The 21,149-nt window shown below is 44.6% G+C and overlaps 1 protein-coding gene and 1 non-coding gene across 7 annotated transcripts in view; both read right to left on the bottom strand.

Moving 5' to 3' along the window:
* Positions 1–21,149, bottom strand: part of MPRIP (myosin phosphatase Rho interacting protein) — a 172,587-nt gene that overhangs the window by 92,617 nt on the left and 58,821 nt on the right. The window lies entirely within an intron of this gene.
* LOC142460654 (small nucleolar RNA SNORD23) lies at positions 3,844–3,950 on the bottom strand. The gene has a single exon (XR_012786822.1). It is a non-coding gene; the product is annotated as a small nucleolar RNA SNORD23 (small nucleolar RNA).

Genomic DNA, 21,149 nt, shown 5'->3' with positions numbered 1-21,149 from the left:
GTGGGCAAGTGTTCAGCTGCTAACGGGCAGGTCAGCAGTTTGAACCCACCAGTTGCTTAGCAGGAGAAAGGTATGGCAGCTTGTTTCTCAAAGGATTTACAACCTATGGAGTTGAGTACTATGCTGTCCTATAGGGTTACTACTAGTCAAAATCTGCTAAATGACAGTGGGTTTTTGGTTTTATTTTTACAGTCAGTTCAGCTACCAATCATGGGCGTGTGGAGGCAGAAAGGCACTTGTAGACATGCAAGGTCTCGAACTTGCCTTCCCACCTTTCCCAAGATGCTTCCCCAAATGGGGAGAGAGCAATGTAGAGCACACACAGAAAGAGACAGAATTCCTAGGATAACAGGAGAGGGTGGAAGGTACAATTCTGTCAGAAAGTTTGAAGTTCTATGAGAAATAATTAACTTGAATAGCAAGGAAAACCGCAAGTCGCATGAAGGAAATATATACTCATAGTTCAATACAGAGTTTAAAGGTGTACACTTTGTATAATAATTTAAACATAATGACAAAACCTCAATATTTCATTCACTATAACTTTATTGGGAGGCTGGAGGAAGGGTTAGAAAACTTGGGTGAGTATGTGCCTATACATACTTGTACATATGTGTGTGTGCCACAAAACTAGGTAGGTGAAATAATTACATCTTTTTTATTTAAATCATTTATTGGGGGCTCACACAACTCTAATCACAATCCATACATACGTCAATTGTGTCAAGCACATTTGTACATTTGTTGGCCTCATCATTCTCAGAACATTTGCTTTCCATTTGGGCTCTTGGAATCAGCTCCTCATTCTTAATTTTGTGAAAGAATTACATCTCATCCTACAGGGTATACATAACACATATAGTTATGAAGCACACTGGTTGGGAAGGTGGTGTTGCTGGGTAAGTATTGGAGGAAAAATGAGGCTATTTGCCCCATAAAGATATGCAGCCAGGAACGGATCACAATTGTCAACGTCTAACACTCCCCCGCCCCCAGGCCAAATCCGGGGAGATGACCAACAGAAACATGGGTTGGTGTAAAATATGAAAATAATAATAATTTATAAATTATAAAGGGTTCATGGAGGAGGGAGGAAAAAAACGAGCTGATACTTAGGGGTCAAGTAGAAAGAAAGTGTTCTGTAAAGGATGATGGCGACATATGTACAAATGTGCTTGACACATGGATGTATGGACTGTTGTGAGAGCTGTAAGAGGCCCCAATAAAATGATTTAAAAAAAAAAGATCTACAGCCTTGGAAACCTACCTATATTGGGTCACTGAGAGTTGGCTAAGAACTGCAAGGCCAGCAGTTCAAACCCACCAGCTGCTCAGCGGGACACAGTTGAGGCGAGCTACACTGTCAGAGAAGGGCTGGACTGCTAACCATAGGTGGGCAATTCAAGCTCACAGGTGACTCTGAGGAGGAAGGTGGGACTGTCTCTTCCATAGATTCCTGGCCTCAGGAACATGAGGTGGTGCCACTCAGTGGGAACCGACTCCATGGCAGGAGGTGGTTGTTGGGTATGAGTTGGAATCAGTTCAATGATTGGGCTTTGCTTCGTTTTTGGTTTATAAACTCAGTATCTTAAAAAATCCAATGGAAAGAAATGGGGAGCTAATAATGGGTGCAAGAATGAAGAAAACCTTATAAAACTGGTTGGGATGATGATTTGCACAACTCTTTTTAATATATTTAAACCAATGAGTTAGATGGTACGTGAATTATATGCTTTACAAACACTTTTAAAACAATCCGAGAACTAGCAACATACCCCGATCATTTACAAACCCAGAAGACGGATGGATACTAAAATATGTTGTAAGAGTTGCAAGTGGCTTCCTCTAGGGCAGGAGTGGGCAAACCCATGAGACGGAAGAGCCAGCCCTGTCCCGCACAATTTCAAAATTACTCGAGAGCCAGAAACATACTTTAACAAACAAATGAAACCACCATGATCTGAATAATAGCCTTAACATTTTTTCAATTTTACTTCAGAGACGCATGTATGTACTATGAGAGCCCCATCTGGCTCAAGTTCTGCAGTTTGCCAACCCCCTGATCTAGGGAACAGGACTCAGGAGAAAAGAGGGGCAGGGCAGAGACTGATGGCTTAACTTCTACTGTACACTTTAGAGTATACTTTTAAGACTAGGCACATGTTTTATTTTGAGAAAAAACAAAACAAAAATATGAAAGCCTCATGGTACCTTAAAAATTCCCATCTGGCTCATTTTCAGCCTCACAGGTGTCAGTGACCATAGTAATATCCCAGGGCAAACACCGAGCTGCAGGGAGGGGTGTGGGTATACACGATGCATGGCTGTTAGTTGCTGAGTTGGCCCTGACTCATGGCGACATCATGCAGAAGAGAGCGAAACACTGCCCGTTCCTGTGACACCCCCCTAGTCCAGTACAGCTTGAATTATCATGGGGTTTTCACAGGAGGATTTTCAGAAATAGATTGGCAGGTCTTTCTACATAGTTCATCTTAGTCCAGAAGCTCCACTGGAAACTCATCGGCATTATGGCAATATACAAGCTTACACTGACAGATGAATGGTGGTGGTATACCCAGGTGGACTTGCCAGGAATTCAACACAGGTTACTGACAAGAAAGCTGAGAATTCTACCATGGAACCCTATTCGGATGCTGCTGTTAGGGGCCAATAAGTTGCTTCCTCTCCTAATAACCTTATGTACAGCAGAACAAAATACCATCTGGTCCTGCACCATCCTCCAGGCTCTAGGGTCTGCATCCTTTTTGCTATCCCTCTTCTTTACTAATAAGCATGATGTCTTTTCCCAGGGACTGATATTTCCTGATAACATGCCAAATGTACGGGAGGCTAAGTCTCACCATCCTCGTTTCTGATGAGCATTCTGGCTGCACGCACTTCTTCTGAAACAGACTTGTTTGTTCTTTGGCAGTCCATGGTACTTTCAATATTCTTCGCCAGCACCGGAATTCAAATACATCGATTCTTCTTTAGATTCCCTCATTCTAACTTCCACATGCATATGAGGCAATTGAAAAATACCTGGCTTGGGTCAGGTACACAGTAGTCCTGCCTGAAGGTGACATCTTTACTTCTCAATACTTTCAAGCAGTCTTGTGCAGCAGATTTAGCCAAGGCAACATGTCCTTTGATTTCTTGACTACTACTTTCACGAGCACTGACTGTGGCTCTAAACAAGATGAAATCCTTAACTTTTTTTTTAATCATGATGTGACCTACTGGTCCAATTGCGAGGGTTCTGGTTTTCTTTACACTGAGTCATAATCCATATTGAAGGCTGGAGTCACTGATCCTCATCAGCAAAGGCTTCAAGTCTTCCTCACTTGCAGCCAGCACGACTGTGAGACCTGCACATGGCAGGTTGCTGACAGGCCTTGCTTGCTTCAATCCTGACACTGAGTTCTTTGTCATATCGTCCAGTTCCTCAGAGTATCTGCTCAGCACACAGACTGAGTATGGTATATTATGTACACATTATGTATATTTCATACCCCATAAAAAGTTACTGCCTGCCACCACTGAGAATGTATTCCAATAAATTCAGAAACCTGGAAGAAACGGTCACCTTTCTAGACACACGCTACCCATCTAAATGAACACAGACGATGTAGAAAACCTCAACAGACCCACAACAAAAGAAGAAATGGGTCAGATCATTTAAAAGCTCCCAACTGAGAAAAGACCAGAACCAGATGGCTTCACTGGGGAATTCTACCAAGAATTCAGCTAAGAGAAGAATCAATACGAATTCTTTATCTATCTATCTATCTATCTATCTATCTATCTATCTATCTATCTATCTATCTATCTATCTATTGCCACTGCCCTCAGCCCCCAGGCATCGGCCCAACCGGCCAGCCCAGGGGAGCCACAGTGTCACCCACCGCCCAGGAGGGCCTGGGGAGCAAGGATGGGATCATCAGTGGGCACAAATTCTATACAAACGATTCCAGAATTTAGAAAAGGACAGCCAACTCCTGAACACTCAATTTTCTGAAGCGAGGATGACATTCATGCCAAAACCAAGCAAAAACATTAACAGGGTAGAAAACTACAGACCAATATCCCTTACGAACATAGAAGTAAAAATTCTCAATGAAAACCCAACCAAACAAAAATATCCTAGCCAATAGATTTCAACAGTATAAAATCTGGCTAGACCAGAGCATGTACACAGGTACAGATAAGAGCTGGAAACACAGGGAATCTGGGACAGATAAACCCCTCAGGACCAATAATGAAAGTAGCCATACCAGGAGGGTAAGGGGAAGATGGGGTAGAAAGGGGGAACTGATTACAAGGATCTAGGTATAACCCCCTCCCTGGGGGACGGACACAGAAAAGGGTGAAGGAAGACCTCAGACAGTATAAGATATGACAATTAAAAAAAATAAATTATCAAGGGTTTGTGAGGGAGGTAGGGGGAAAATGAGGAGCTGATACCAAGGGCTCAAGCAGAAAGCAAATAGCAAATGTTTTGAGAATGATGATGGCAACAAATGTACAAATGTGCTCGACACAATGGATGTATGTATGTATGAATGATTTCTTTATATGTGTATGTATGATTTAAAAAAAGGAAAAACAATCAATGTACTCCGCCATCGAAAGAAAAGATAAGCACTATATGATCATAGAAATGCATCATATAGAGAATAGGCATTTGATACAAGTTGATAAAATCCAACACCCACTCTTGATACGAACACTCAATGAAAGAGGAATGAAAGGGAAATTTCTCAACACAATAAAGACTAGACCAGCAGTACCAATAGCCAACACTGCACCCAAATGGGACTGAGAACATTCCCCTAGTGAACAGGAACCAGATAAGGTTGTCCTCCATCACCACTCTCATTCAGTATTGTGCTGGAAGTCTTAGCCAGAGCTATTAGGCACTAAAAAGAAATCAAAGGTATCCAACCTGTCAAAGAAGAAGACATAAACCTATCTCTACTTGCAGATGACATGTTTCCATATGGAAAGAAATCCCCAAAGACATGACAAAAATTTGGTGGAACAAAGGAAAGATGCAGCACTATGGCCGGAAATGAGATCAACCTACAAAAATCAAAATGGATTCCTGTGCATTAATGAAGAGAGCTCCAAAACAGAAAAACAAACAAAAAAATCCCCCAAACCATTACCAGTTACAATTGCTACATGAAAGAATTAATATCATCAGAGAAACAAAAGACTTGTACCAAAACCCCTAAAAAACACGACTCCAAGAACTCAAAAGAGGGCTACCTTAATAGAAGAGTATTCCATGTTAACGGGGGGAAGGCTTAATAGTGTGAAAATGTCAGTACCTGAAAGAAATCTATAAATAATAATGCAATTATGACCTAGATCCCATCTTCATTCTTCAAAAAAAATGGAAAAACTAAATGCCAAGTTTATATGGAGAGCAAAGAGACCTTCTTAAGAACAATAAAGAAAGCGGCTTTCAAAACCCTGTACACATCTCACAATCCCAAACCCAGGCAGCCAGAGTGCTCCACATGGAGGTCAAGCGGGTCTCTGGAAGAGGCCTGGGAAGCCGAGTCCACCCACTGGCTTCTCGACTTCCTTGTCTATCACACGTGAGGACTACATGTTTCCAAGAACCATGCTAACATTCTCCTGACCCCTTCATACAACTACCTAAGTAACTGTGATTAGGACACGAGAGGTGCTGGGTGGAGTTTCTCCTGAAAATCCACTGGAAATTGGGACAAGGCAGGCATTTCCCCCATACCCGGGCATAAGCCAACCCCCACCAGCCCACCCAATAAATTCTTCAGATACTAGTCATCTCAGGGAGTTGAGGGCAAGGGGGTGGCCCAGCCCTTTCCTTTGCATGGTTACCTCTCTGTGCCAGCCCAGTACACTGAAGGCATTTAGAAATCTGATGAGTAGCAGACAGCCCAACCACACCCTGCAAAGAAAGGTGTAAGGCTATAGCTTATCCTGCTGTCTCGGAGAGTTCTTCAAACATTAACCAGGGAAAGCTCCCAGATTCCTGAGTCAGAGAGGTGACTATAAGCCCAACTCACCATACAGGAACTAAGCCCAAATGCTCCACTCGTAGTGCCTTTGACCCCTGGCTCGATGTGAGAACTCTACCCAGAAAACACCCTCGTCATGAGCAAGCGACTGTTCTACCACAGGGCCATGCGGAGGGTCAAACGTGAACACACTGTGACTGGGACACAATTTTATTTTACTTCTACATCTATCACAGAGCCTAGCTGGTTCCCAAACATGCAGACATCTACTTGGAGGAAGTGAGCCTCAGGCTCCTGATCCAGTGACAGCCCCTGGAAGGACACAGTGTTATGTTATTCCTTTATATGTGGTCTCTCTGGGATTGAGTTTAAAATTGGGCCCAAAAAAACTTGGCCAAAATGGTTGATGGATGGGGCCATAATCTTTTAAGGGCAGGTGGATTACTATGCACATTGGGGGACTTGTGGTTTACTGAGGAGATTGGTTAGCTCTTGATCTGGTTGAGAGGGGGATGGAATGAAAACAGAATATAAGGGCCAAATAAGAGCCCAGGGTGGAATTCATCCTTTGGACCTGGGATCCTTGTCCAATAACCTCCCAATTCCTTCACCTTGGTACTCTGTGAGCTTAGCTGGTACTAACATGCTTATGTGCCTCGTATATTAGAAGAGGCACAGATCCAGCCTTGCCAGGATGACAAGTAACTCTACACTCCTCATGCCTCCCTGCGGCTGGCTCTTGCATACAGCCTGCACACTGAGGGGCTCATCGAGTCAGAGAGGCTGCCAGAGCTGGAGTACCACTTTTCTCCAGGCCTTCATATTCTAATCTGTCAAAAAAGGACTTGTTTTTTAAGGTCCTCTCCTATGCTGACAATACAGGATTCTGATTATCCTTAAAACAGGTAGTCATGGAAGAAAGGAGAAGCTGAGACTCTGGTTAGACTTGTTTCCTCGGGCCATCTTTCATCCTTCCATCTTCTGGGCATTGCTGTTCTCTTTCCCCATCTTTAATGGGAGCCCTAGTGGCACAGTGGGCCACTAACTTCAAGGTCAGAAGTTTGAACCTCCCCGCTGCTCCCTGCGAGAAAGATGAGGCTTTCTACGAGCATAAAGATATACAACCTCAGAAACCCAGAGGAGCAGCTTTACCCTGGCCTATAGGGCTACAGTGAGTTGGAATTGACTCATTGAACGTGGAGTTTGGTTTTGAGTGAGTACGTCTGTGTCATGTCTGACAGAAGCACCCAGGAGTACTGTCAATCCAGCTGAACATTCCAGAGCCCCAAACTAGAACTGAATAAAAAAATACGTATGACAACAAAGTGACAAGGCAACCATACACCACTGACCCAGGGCTCACTCTTTGGCTATGCTACATTAGCTCTTCAGCCTTCTGAATGGAGCCTACCAGAAAAAGCCAACCCACTATTCTGCTTCCAAAGCAATTTGTATTATTAGCTCCCTCTGATGACTGACTATGGTAGGCTGAATAATGGTTGACAAAGATAGCCACCTTCCGATGCTAAGCACCTGTTGTTACTTGGCGGGGGGGGGGGGGGGGGGGGGGGGGGGGGGGGGGAGGACGACGACAAACAAACAAACAAACAAACTGTAAAAGAAATTTGCAGGATGATAAAATGAAACTATTAATCTCAAAATGCCGTCTGTAAAACACTCTCACCTTGACTGGCATTTCTAAAATGCTAACCCTGGAATCTTCAAAGAAAAGATTCTTTCAAAAAGTACTGTGTGGAAGGGAATAGGGAGGGGATTAAGGCAGAATATGTCAAAGCTACTGATCCACAAGGAAGGCCTTCAGGGTCTGGCTCCTCAGGCTGTGCTATAACCCACAGCACCGTTATTTCTCAGGGAGGCTAGGTGAAAGACCTGGTCAGGCCAGGCAGAGCTGGGCACATGGATCTCAGAACCTGAGTGAGGGCCGAGAGGGGAAGGGGAAGGTACTCTGCTGTTTGGCTTCACACTGATTAACCCTGTGCGTGCCTGTATGCCTGCACACACACATGGGCACATGGCTCCAGACACTTGGCTTTGCTTTTTCAATCCCAAATATGTTTATTGCTAAACCCCATAAAACAAGTCTTCAGTAGTTCTTGCCCTGCTGCTTCGCAATTAGTTTCCTAACCAATTATCCTCAGCTATTCCCGTTCCTAATGCCCAAAGTCATCTCTCTCCCTGCAGGAGGGAGCCACTAGCCCTTCCTCACACAGCACCATGCACAGCAGGGTGGCAGCCCTGTTCAGAGGCTGTTCCCCCACGCTTCAAAGATACCTGACAAGGTGCCAGCCACAGCCCATCTCCTCAGCTCCTTCCTAGCAAACCAGTGCAGGGTGCGTGTGGGCTGGAGATACCACTGACAGTCAGGATTGCGGTCCCTGCCACCCCATCATCTCTTCCCACTATTCAAAGATGTGCCCAGGGCCAAGGAGCTGGCAGATGACACTCAGTTGGGCATGACATGAGCTCTTTTCCAGCCCCCTCAGTTAACTGTGTGTGTGTGTGGAACAGGCGTACCTAAGGACAGATCACAGGAAGCAGCTGGTGGCCACTTTGCCATCCCAGGTCAGCTGTGCTGCATCACTGCTGGCCAGCACAAGGCCACCACACGCTCACACACTGGCTTTCACAACACACCCACACCAGAGAGGCAGTCAGGGAGGACCGCTGACTCACCAATCTAGTAGCTGATACAAAGCAGCATCATTCATTCCCCATCTCCAAAGGTCAAAGGCAGTCCCTGTCTGGGAGAATGAGACAGATACTTCTACTGTTTTCCTGGGGCCAGGGACACTAGAAGGAGGGAATCATGTTTTCGCAGACCAACTGGGAGTGGTGGCCTGTACCTTCTCTCGGTGATCAGTTATTGAGAAGGACTAAGGGCTGCCTGCAGCCACCCAACCCACCTGGCTTGACACCTGCTCCCTTCCATCTGGCTGTCCTCACCCACTCAGTCCGCATGCTCTTACCTATTTCCTTTCTTCACCAAGGCTCAAGTCTATCCTTGTGAAAGTTCCAAAACTGAAAGCACAGAATGTGTAGGCTGCCCCTATACTTTTGCTAAATTCAAATATTACATAAGACATTTAGCCCCTCCTTTTCTACCCACTTCACCAGAAGTCAAGGACGTGGGAAGCCAGCTGGCTGCCCTTACTTATGAGCTGGGCCCCCGCAGAGTCTCAGTTACCTCCCTAGCTCTAGTTGAGTCTCCTTGTCCACAGCCTGGAAGAGCAGGACCCAGCTGCCTCCAGAAAGCCTTCTGACTTTCAGATTCCGGGACATACTCATCTCCCCGGGCCTCATTCCTTCCCATGTAGCCCTCGAATGAACTCTGGAGGGCTTGGACCCACTGTTGTTCCCTATGTAGAAAATGTTTCCAAGGTCAGCATGCAGGGGCTTAGATCATAGTAAAAAAGCACAAATATTTTCACAAGTTCATGTCCTCAAGCTTCTCCCCAGAAATGTGAAGTCACTGAATCTCTTCACACAGCCTCCATACCACCCCCAGTAGATGCTAAAAGAAGAGAAGAGAGGTTTAGGTTCAGCCCCCAGGTTTCAGAGAACAGCATCTGTACTTAAAGTCCCCTACAGTTAATATCCCTACACCCCTATTTCCTTCAAATGGGGGGATCCAAAGTTGCCAGAGGCATAATGAATTAAACTGGGGGGAAAAAGGAAAGAAAAATCCGCATGCCACTTGTTAGCTAATGGCTCCCAGCTCTGCCACTGATGCAGCCCTGGGCCCACAAACCTAGGCCATCAGGAGTTTCCCATCCCACTCACCTCTAGCAGTCAGTAACAAGTTAACTTGACCCAAGTGCTCAGCGGCAAAGCCCCCCTCCCCGCCCCCCAGGGAATATGTAGATTGCACTAGGCCTGGGGGCCCAACTCAGTCCCTGACCTTCAAAGTCAAGGACTAACACAGACTATTAGCACAGGCCTTGCATAACTAAATGGTCCACCTAAGAGACCTGCCTCATCCAGCAAGTCCTCAGAGCCTGGCACTGATGGGACACCTGAGGGGGTCTAAACCACCTGTGGGGCTGGGGGGAGGAGAGTCCACAACTTTAACTAATTTTTATGAGCCTTAAATATTGTATCAGATTCTAAACAAAAACTATTTTTAAAGAAGGAGGTCTCCTGGGGAGGGGAAGAAGAGAAGAGCTGATACCAAGGGTTCAACAGAAAGTAAATGTCTAGAAAAGAATGAGGCAACATATGCACAAACATGCCTGATTCAAATGATGTATGGATTGTGATAAGAGTTGTAGAAGCCCCAGTAAAATGATTTTTTTTAAAAAAAGGAGATCTCCTTGTATAAGAAAGCAAAACCAGGCAGATGCATAGAGAACAAAGTTTACTAGTGTTTACCAGAGCCAGGAGGGAGGAAGAAAGGGGAAGTTTTTGCTAATGGAGCACTGTGTTTCTGTTGATAGGAAACTTACATTGATTTAGGATAATAATCCAGTTAGTATAACTATTATCAATAAGTTGTGCCCCTGTCAAAATTTTAACTAGCAAATGAGTGATGTATCTCTAGATTTCATCCCTGTCCATCTGAAGTCTTCTCCCCAGCACCCCCCCGCCCCCCCTGCCATGCAAGGGAAAGACAGCTACACGGGCTGCTTATGTGCAATGAAACACCTCATGGGATCCGGCTTCTCAGTTTGGCGGCTTAGGTCACAGTTTCATAGGACAGAGAGGCAACAACTGGCTATTCTGATATTCAGTTCTGTTCAACCTTCCAGTTAGCCGAATCGTGCTCGGCTCATAAAATGCTTGCAAGTAGCCATCCAAGGTGCAACAACCGGTGTCTACCTGGAACCGCAGAAAAGATGGCCAATCAGAAAAGGAGAGAAATGCATGTTTAATCTCTTGAAAAATGCTTCCTTTTCCAAAGAGACCAGAAGGACTGGATGGTGCCCAGTTACTAATACTGGACATTTTGATCAGGGATTCAATAGATGAATTTTCATCAGAGGGGTGGGGGAGGATATAAAACAGGATCCTAAATTCTCTTTAAATCCAGGTATTCTGGAGCCAGGTTGGCTGTATGATTCCCCAAAACAATTTCCCTGACATAATCTTTAAACCATACCTAAAAATTTCCCCTGAAGTCTTCTTTAAACCAAACAATGAACTCGCTTATATCTCGTAAGGAATGTTTGCCTTGAACATTAAGCTCTTTGAAGAACTCTCTATGTCAGTAATTCTAAACGCCAGACAAGGAATTTAAGGGGTAGCAAGTTCATGTTAATGGGGAAAGACTGGTGAGAATGGTTTGAATTTGAAGAACTTTATCAATAGTGCCACTTCAAATGTGTAGAAATAGTCGAACTAGTGTATGTTTTGCTGTCTCTATATTTTTTTCTTTTTTAGTCCCAGGTCTGTTTTTTGACCTTTAGGAGAATTTTCCAGTCAAGTTTGGTGGGGTGCCACACTCTGTCCCCAAATTCTATTTTGGGTATTTCCTGGGGACTTCATCGCTTTGCTACCCCCCCTTGCCGCTCTGTTGCATGCCCTTAATGTTTTGCCCCAGTGTGGTGGGGTCAGATTGGGAACAATTCCCACACTGTGTCTCCAGTGTTGTCCCCCGTAGTGCTATGGTTCAGTGAGGGACATCGTGTCTCGTGGTGGGGTCAGCCCCATGGTCCTCTCTGTGTACTGTTTGTTCTGAGCAGGAATATCATCCTTGGGGCTTGGTGGGCCAGGATGTGTTTCACTCACTCTTCTTCCCTCTTTGTTTGTCCTGTGTGCTCTAGTGGTCTATATTTTCAACAACAAAAAGGGAAAAAAAGAAGAAAGAGATCTTCTAAGTGAAGAGTGGGAACACCAGAGATCCAATGGGACAGAGGGAGATGGCAACCTATGGAGGTTCCCTCTAACCACTCCCCATCTTGCTCACAGTGCTAGTGCAAGGGGGAAACCACTTCAGGGTTACAGTTATTTTCAAAAATGCTAATTATGATAGTAGCAAGCCCAGGATGGGAAAGGAACAGAGAAGAAGGAATGCATAGGGATTCAAAGCTGATTGAGGTTAACAACTTGTGAGGTTTCTACCGGAGGGAAAAATGGACAAAGGGGAAAGCAAGGGGATTAGACTCCATATTATTCAAGTTTAATGCTGTAACCAGGTCACACAGCCTCCTGACACAGCCAGGCCTGACTCCAAGTGGCACCTCGTTGTGTGGGAAAACTGAAGGCCACAACAAACCCAAAGCTGGAGATTTAAAAATATACATCATGGACTCCACACTTACTGGTGTGTTGGAGTTGTGTTAGACAGGGTTCTCTAGAGAAACAAAATCAGAATCCTAATAATTTTTATATATATTATATAAATAGACAGATATATAACATAAGGAATAAACAATTAACTTATAAAGCAGTACAAATGGCTCAGTGCAACTCACTCCCACGAGACAGTTGTGAGACACTGGCAGTCCTTCAAGTCTTGAGGCTCACCAGGTAGTCCTCTGTAGAGCAATTCAGGCTATCCGGGCACAGGCAGCCAACAGCAAGGTCACCAACAGTCAGCCAGATGACAGGGTCCAACAGTCCCCAGCTCAAGAGAGGTAAATTCCAATGGTGTGGTGAAGGTCTTGAAGGAACCTCAAATTACAGCGACATGGTCCACCGGCTAGGTGTCCCACAGGTAGTGTAGCTTGCCAACTGAGGCACAGAACAAGCAAGGCAGCCACCCAGTGGTCCGATGATCAAAGAGCAAGAGACAAGAAAAACGAAGCTCGCCCAGCCATTTATCTCTCTCCCCTTCAATTAATCCCACACGTATTTATCGGCCAAGTTGGCACAATAAACTAACTACCTCAGGAGTAGATGAGGCCCTGACACTACTGCCCTGAGATAATCCTCAAACTCAAACCAAACATACCCCTGAAGTCTGAACAGGTGAACAACAGTCTAGCTTAACTAAAACCCACGCAACCTGAGCAGTATGCCCTTTAAAGAACTATCTATGTAGTATCAAAGTGATAACAGCAATTGGAAATATCAGACAGGAACCTCCTCAGGGCAGTGATTTTGTGTTAAAGAGGAAAGACAACTCAGAAAAAAAGGTGAGGATCCTTGTACAACCCAAAGAATGTGCTCAATGGCACTAACTTGTATGTATAGAGATGGCTGGGGCATGTTCTGCTGTGTATTTTGCAACAACAACAAAATATTGATGGGGCAAAGACCACATCAGCCATGACAGATCACTGTTGCTGTTACAGCTATTCTACTTTTGTAAATAAACCCTATGCAATTAAAAAAGAATATAGACAATGTCACTGAACAAGACATGTAGAAAGTTAAAATTAAAGATGTACAACCCACAGAGAGTCACTTCCCTGCCTTTTAAACCCACTTTAGTTGTTTGATCCCATGGAGTGGGGTTATACAACCATCAATGCTAGCAACTCCACATTCTCCCCACTCCTTCTCAGACCGCCAGGGACCCATTACTCCTATTACTGTTTCTGATAGGTTATCTATCTTGACTTTCATGTACCCAATGATCTAAAATACACAAGTGAACATACGCAACTCTAACATGATTAATGAGGTGAAAAATAATAGCAAGGGGAGGAAATATTAAAGAAGTAGAGGATAGTTATGTGATCAATCAGTGAAATACTGTACCCTGGGTTTATCATTCCTTTCACGTGGCCCTTCTGAGCGGGACTGCCCAATTATCTTACAGGTGGCTTTTGAGTCTCCACTACATCCATACCCCTTCACATCGTTTTGGTTACTTGTTTCTGAACTTCTGATACCCCTTCTCGTGGACAACCCATAATCACACATGCTGGTTGGTGTACTTCTTCCATGGGGCTTTGTTGCTTCCCTACTAGTTGGCTGCTTGTTTAACTACTAGTCTTTTTTTTAACAATTTATTGGGGCTCATACAATTCTTTTCACAGTTCATACATATACATACATCAATTGTATAAAGCACATCTGTACAGTCTTTGCCCTAATCATTTTTTTCTCTTTTCTTCATTTACATTTTATTAGGGACTCATACAACTCTTACCACAATCCATACATATACATATATCAATTGTATAAAGCACATCCATACATTCCCTGCCCCAATCATTCTCAAGGCATTTGCTCTCCACTTAAGCCCCTTGCATCAGGTCCTCTTTTTTTCCCCCTCCCTCCCCCTTCCCCCCTCCCTCATATGCCCTTGGTAATTTATACATCGTTATTTTGTCATATCTTGCCCTATCCGGAGTCTCCCTTCCCCCCTTCTCTGCTGTCCCTCTCCCAGGGAAGAGGTCACATGTGGATCCTTGTAATCAGTTCCCCCTTTCCAACCCACTCACCCTCCACTCTCCCAGCATCGTCCCTCACACCCTTGGTCCTGAAGGTATCATCCACCCTGGATTCCCTGTACCGCCAACCCTCATATGCACCAGTGTACAGCCTCTGTCCTATGCAGCCCTGCAAGGCAGAATTCGGATCATGGTAGTTGGGGGGAGGAAGCATCCAGGATCTGGGGGAAAGCTGTGTTCTTCATCGATACTACCTCACACCCTAATTAACCCATCTCCTCTCCTAAACCCCTCTATGAGGGGATCTCCATTGGTCGACACTTGGGCCTTGGGTCTCCACTCTGCACTTCCCCCTTCATTTAATATGATATATATATACATATATACACATACATATATACATATACACATATATACACATACATACACACACATATCTTTTTTTGTTGTTGTTGCATGATGCCTTATACCTGGTCCCTTGGGCACCTCGTGATCGCACTGGCCGGTGTGCTTCTTCCATGTGGGCTTATTTGCTTCTGAGCTAGATGGCCGCTTGTTCACCTTCAAGCCTTTAAGACCCCAGACACTATCTCTTTTAATAGCCGGGCACCATCAGCTTTCTTCATCACATTTGCTTATGCACCCACTTGTCTTCAGCGATCCTATCATGGAGGTGTGCAGTCAATGATATGATTTTTTGTTCTTTGATACCTGGTAACTGATCCCTTTGGGACCACTCGATCACACAGGCTGGTGTGTTCTTCCATGTGGACTTTGTTGCTTCTGAGCTAGATGGCCGCTTGTTTATCTTCAAGCCTTTAAGACCCCAGTCACTATCTCTTTTGATAGCCGGGCACCATCAGCTTTCTTCACCACATTTACTTGTTCACCCACTTTGGCTCCAGCCGTTGTGTCGGGAGAGTGAGCATCATGGAGTTCCAATTTAATAAAAGAAGGTATTCATGCATTGAGGGAGTGTTTGAGTAGAGGCCCAAGGTCCTTCCGCCACCTTAATACTTGACCTATAAATATAGACACATAGATCTATTTCTTCATCCTCCTATATATATTTGCATGTACATGTCTTTGTCTAGACCTCCATGAATGCCCTTTGACTCCTAGCTCTTTCCTCCATCTCCCTTGACTTTCCTCCTGCCCTACTACCATGCTTCATCGCCACCTGGGCTAGAGTATACCTCTTCTCTAAGCAACCTTACCCTTGATCATTTCCCACCAGGCCTGTCACTCCCTCTTCTCTACCATTTGGGGTCCCATGTTTTTCCCTTGTCCCTGGGTTTGTTAACACCACTTCCTTACCCCCCCTACCCCCCCACCCCAAGTCCCCCCAGAACTGTCGGTCCCGTTGTTTTGCCTCCAGATAGTTCATCCAGCCTGTCCTATTCAGACAGACCTGTGGAGTCACTAACATGCACGAAAACTAGACAGAGGAAAACAAACCAACAGTGTACAACCAGACAACAAAACAACAAAAACAAACCACTGACAAAGAACAGAACAAAACAGTTCACAAGAGAAAAGCTTGTAGTTAGTTCAGGGATCGTTTGCTGGCCCTTAGGAGCGTTTTTCAGTCCAGTCTGTTGGGGCACCACGCCCTGGCCCCAAAGTCCACTTTCAGCATTCCCCGGGGACCTTGCCACTCCATTCCCTTGCTGTTCCGCTGCACTCCCCCAGTGATTTGCCTCGGTGTGGTGGGATCAGGTCAGGTGCAATTCCCACACTGTGTCTCCGGTGCTGTCCCCTGTATCGCCCTTAGTCACTGAGGGGCATCATGTCTCATAGTGGGGCCAGCCATGTTGTTCTCTCTGTGGACTGGCTGCTCTACTCAGGAACATCATCATCACGGCCTGGTGGGCTTAACTACTAGTCTTAAAGACCCCAGATGCTATATCTTTTAATAGCTGGGCACAATCAGCTTTCTTCGCCACATTTGCTTATGCACCCATTTTGTCTTCAGCGATTGTTGTCAGAAGGTGAGTATCATACAGTGCCACATTATTAGAACAAACCACTATAGTACTGAGGTGTGGCAGTTACATAATCTCCTGTCAACTTGAGTGAAGGGGTGGAGTCTAGCATGTCAATCAGGTCATAGCCAATTAGGCTGCTGTGAGGGCATAGCCTTCTCCTGAGGATTCTGGAAACCCTTGTCTTCCTCCCTGGTGGTGGGACACACACTCTTGCTCTGTTTGACATTCCTGTTGACAAGCCACATGGAGCCAAATGGACTGAGCCAGACCCCTGGACCTGGAGGAGCCACGTGGAGACCCACGCCAGCGCTGAGATGCTTCCACGGCCACTAGATCCACAAGACTTTCCACCCACTGGCCTGTGATCTTCTTGCATTCAGCATCATTGCATGTGTGCGTGAGTCTGAAAAGGAATTTATAGACAGGTATCGGCCATATGGGCTAATATTGGATTTACAGACTTGATCTGGACTGGGCTAGGATGTTTCTCAATATACAATTGCTCTTTTACATAAAGCTTTCTTATACACACATGAGTGTCTCTGGATTTATTTCTCTAGTCAACCTGGAATAACACATGAGGTAAGATTTAAGATGAGGCCCAAATCCATCTGCTTCCTCATCACAATCAATTTTAGAACATGTTCTTCTTTCTTAGCCATCATTATATTAGCTCCCCATTTCCTCCCAACCTCCCCTGCCGTCCCCCCAACCACTGATCCAGTTCCTGTCTCTATAGACTCACTCTTCCTGGATTTCATACGCAGGAAACATGCCACAACAAGAATACTAGCAGCATTGACCATTAAACAGATTAAAACCCAAGTGAAAAGAAAGCAGAAGCCACTGAAAAGCAGAACAAATTTAAAACAGACAGGAAATCAAATGATCAGGTGTTAAATTTTAACTTAAATGCAACCATAAGAATTCACTTTCCAATGCATTCCTTGGGATAGTGAAGTTATTCACAACTCTCTGGTCTAGCATCAGAAGGAAGAGGCCCAATCCAAGTGTATTTCCACCTTCATTTTCTTTTTAAACTCAAACTAGTTTAAAATGGACCAAAGGGAAGATCAGATGATATACATTTTAACCCACCTATAGACGCCATGATGGACTTTACAATGCTCTGTCTGATAACAAGGCTACTCACACCCCCAGCTTGTGTTCAGACATGATTCACCGGAGACTCACTCCATGTCTGGGTCCTGCAAATGGATTTTAACTTTCCCCGTCATCCACAGTGTTCTGCAAAGTAGGTATTCACTATTTAGAGAATGTAACTCTTAACGGGAGTAGAAAATTCTCATCCTCCCAGACCACAGTACTATGAAATTAGAAATCAACAGTAGGAAGACGTGTGGGAATAAAAAACATGGAAATTAAACACTTTGCTTAAAAATGATTCCCTGATAATAGGGGGGAAAAGAAAATGAAACGCAAATATTCTTTGACTCACATCAAAACCTTTGGGATACAGCAAAAGCAGGGCTCAGAGGGTAATTTATGGCCATAAACACATACATCAAAAAAGACATAACTAAAATAAATATTTCAACCCAACATCTCCAACAATTGGACAAAGGAGAGTAGCAAAATCAGCCCAGTTACCAGAAGAAATAATAAACATAAAGAGTAGGTCTCAACAGCCGCCCTTACAGTTACCAGGCCAGCCCTAACGCACAGCACCACCAGGCTCTGTGACTGAACCACACCCACTGGATGGAATGTCTGACCCTTGCAGATGTTAATATAAAAACAGGCCAAGGCTGTTGGATTTTCCAGTGGTGAAGCACAGGAGGAATGGATGTGTAATGATAATAACTGATACAAGGTGTTAAAGGGAATGCAGGGGTGGGGAATCGGCAAAGGGGAGGGAAAGGAGATTTGGGGAGTAGATGAGGGCAGGAGGGGGAAGGGAGCACTAGAACTGATTGTGATTGTACAAATCATATTGAAGGCGATTTAACCATGCGGGGGGAGAGGGGGTGTTCTAAGATAAGATGTGGTGGTGACTGTATGATATGTAAATTGTGTGCCAATAAAACTGTTAGGGGAAGAAAAAAACCTAACAGAATAAGGGAATACTGTGACTCAAAATTGGAAACAGTATCCTTCCCCCTGTCCTTTCCCATTATTTATTCAATCTGTATGCTCAGCAAATAATCTGAGAAACTGGGCTGTATGAAGAAGACTGCAGCATCAGGATTGGAAGATTCATTAACATGTGATATGCAGATAATGTAACCTTGCTTGATGAAAATGAAAATGACTTAAAATACTTACAGATGACAATCAAAGACTTTAATATGGACTACAAACATGTTCACAACTGGGCCAATAGACAATCGATGCCCGTGGAAGCAGCAGTTAAGATACCCAACGATGCATACTCCATCGGAGAAATTTGCTCAGAGGAGTTCTTCAAAGTTTTAAAAAGCAAGGATGTCACTTTCATGAAGGCGAGCCTGACCAGAGCCTTCATCTTTTCTATCACCTACTGTGTATATATAAAAGCTGGATAACTACGAGAGAGAGAAAAGAGAGAAGGATTGACCAAATCGACCAGAATGCTCCTTTGGAGTCAATGTAGTGACCGTTAGATTTGCTTACTTTGGACATGCCATCCAGAGGGTCACTGAAAATGAGGGAAATGCTCCAACAGATGGACTGACTGACCCAAACTTGCCAATGATCACGGAGATGTCCAAGGACTGGGCAGTGTTCTGTTCTGGTCAGAGCCAGCTCAACTAAAAACAACATTCGCTGCCACTGGGTTGGCTCCAACCTGCAGTGGCCCACGGACAGTGGAACCGTATGCTGCCTGGTCCCGCACCGTCCTCACAGTTGTCCTGCCCACTGCGGCAGCCACGCTCTCAATCTATCTTGTCAATGGTCTTCCTCTTTTTTGCTGCTCCTCTATTTACCAAGCATGATGTTCTTCTCCAGGGGCCGGTCTCTCTTGATATGTCCAAAATAAATCAGATGATTACCAATAAAAATACCAATTTCTGATGGTGATGTTTGCAATATGCTATGGCTCTTAGGTCACAGAGGCACACCGAGAGGCATCAATCAGTCCGCTCTCTCCGGACTCCCAATCCAATGCTTTTTTCCCCCAAAATACCAAACTGGAGAGGAAATGAACTAGACTAAATCATGTCTCCTTTTTCTTTTCTTATAGCTTTGTTACAATATAAACCATATGTAATTCACCCAGATTTTATATACATTCAGAGTTCTGTAACCACCAAAATCTAACTTTAGGACATTTCTTCTCCGCCAATAGAAACCCTGTACTCCCTAACCTCTGTCCTTTAACCCCATCAACTCCCCCATCCCTGGCAGTCACTAATGCATTCTTTTTTTTAATGTATTATTGACCTGTAATGGATTTATCCCTGGCAGTCACTAATGCATTCTTTTTTTTAATGTATTATTGACCTGTAATGGATTTGCCCATTTAGATAAAAGAAATCAAACACAACCCGCCTGTGGCCTTGAGAATGGCTTCTTCCACCGAGCAAGGTTGTAGGGTTCATTCCTGTTGTGGCATGTCTATAGGGTTCCTTTCTCTTGAAGGCTGAGCAGTATTCCATTGTATGTATGTACCACAGTTTGTTTATCTGCTAACAAACATGGGCTGTTTTCATTTTCAGCAACGATGAGCCCATGTGCACAAGTCTCCTTTTTTATAATCATAAAGACAAAGAGCAAAAGCAAAGACAAGGGAGCTCAGAACCCATCAACCAAGAGTAGGTTCTACCTGTGTCTCTGCTGCTCACGCATACCACATTCCTCTCACATCACAACAGGATTCCTCCAGTCTGCAAAAATTCTGCAACAGACAAAACGACCTCACCTGGGTGTTTCCCATCTGAAATGTAAGTTACAACATGAAACCGGGTTCCAGACGCTCCTCCCCATTTTCTGGAGCCACATCTGTGGCATGGAGAAGACTAGAGAGTGGGTAGGAGAAAAGTCAGCTCTACCTTTCCTCAGATGTGCATGCTGGTTCCCTAGAGTCCCAAACTACTCGACGACAAAATGTTCTCACCAATGTCGGAGTCAGTCTCTCTCTCTCTCTCCCCTCCCCCTCTGCCCCAGCCCGTGTGTGTGTGTGTGTGTGTGTGTGTGTGTGTGTGTGAGAGAGAGAGAGAGAAACAGCTTTAATCTTGGTTATTATCAAGTCTTTGGAGAATTATTGCACATCATCAACATATTTTGTTGGCCAGGGGCGGGGAGGAGAAGGAAGACATTACCTTAGAAAGTACAACCCAAGTTGAGAAGGCAGAGGGGGTGGGGAAAGAACCTTCCCCATTTCCGATTTCCCGAACGACCACCTTTAACACCATCTCTCTTCATTTTGCTACTTTTTCCATTTCCACAGGTTTATGGGATTCCCAACAGAATGTGCACTTAGTCACACCAAGGGACCTTCTTACAGCTTTGCATCTTTCTCCTACAGTTCTTTGTTCAGAATCCAGTAACTACAATGATTATCAATGACTCAAGCAGTGTGGAAGTGGCTCAAAATTCTGGGATGACATTTTTCAGACAGAGAGAAGTAGTCTTGATTTGCAATGTCAGGTAGATGAAACTCAAAAACATCATTCTCAGTGAAATAAGTCAGACAACAAAAGATAACTATAGTATAATCTCACTTATTTGAAATACCTAGAACGGGCAGATACAGAGAAATAAAAGTTGATTCGGTGTTACCCTGACGGGGCTGTGGGGACTGAGAGCTTACTTTCATCTCCGGTGATGGAACTTGGGGGCAATGGGCAGTGGTGAGGGCTGCACAGCATGCAGTCAGCATCACTAAATTGTTCACTTAACAATGGTTA

Source organism: Tenrec ecaudatus, chromosome 10 (assembly GCF_050624435.1).
Source record: "Tenrec ecaudatus isolate mTenEca1 chromosome 10, mTenEca1.hap1, whole genome shotgun sequence".
NCBI lineage: Eukaryota > Metazoa > Chordata > Mammalia > Afrosoricida > Tenrecidae > Tenrec > Tenrec ecaudatus.
This window is presented reverse-complemented; position numbering and strand designations above follow the sequence as displayed.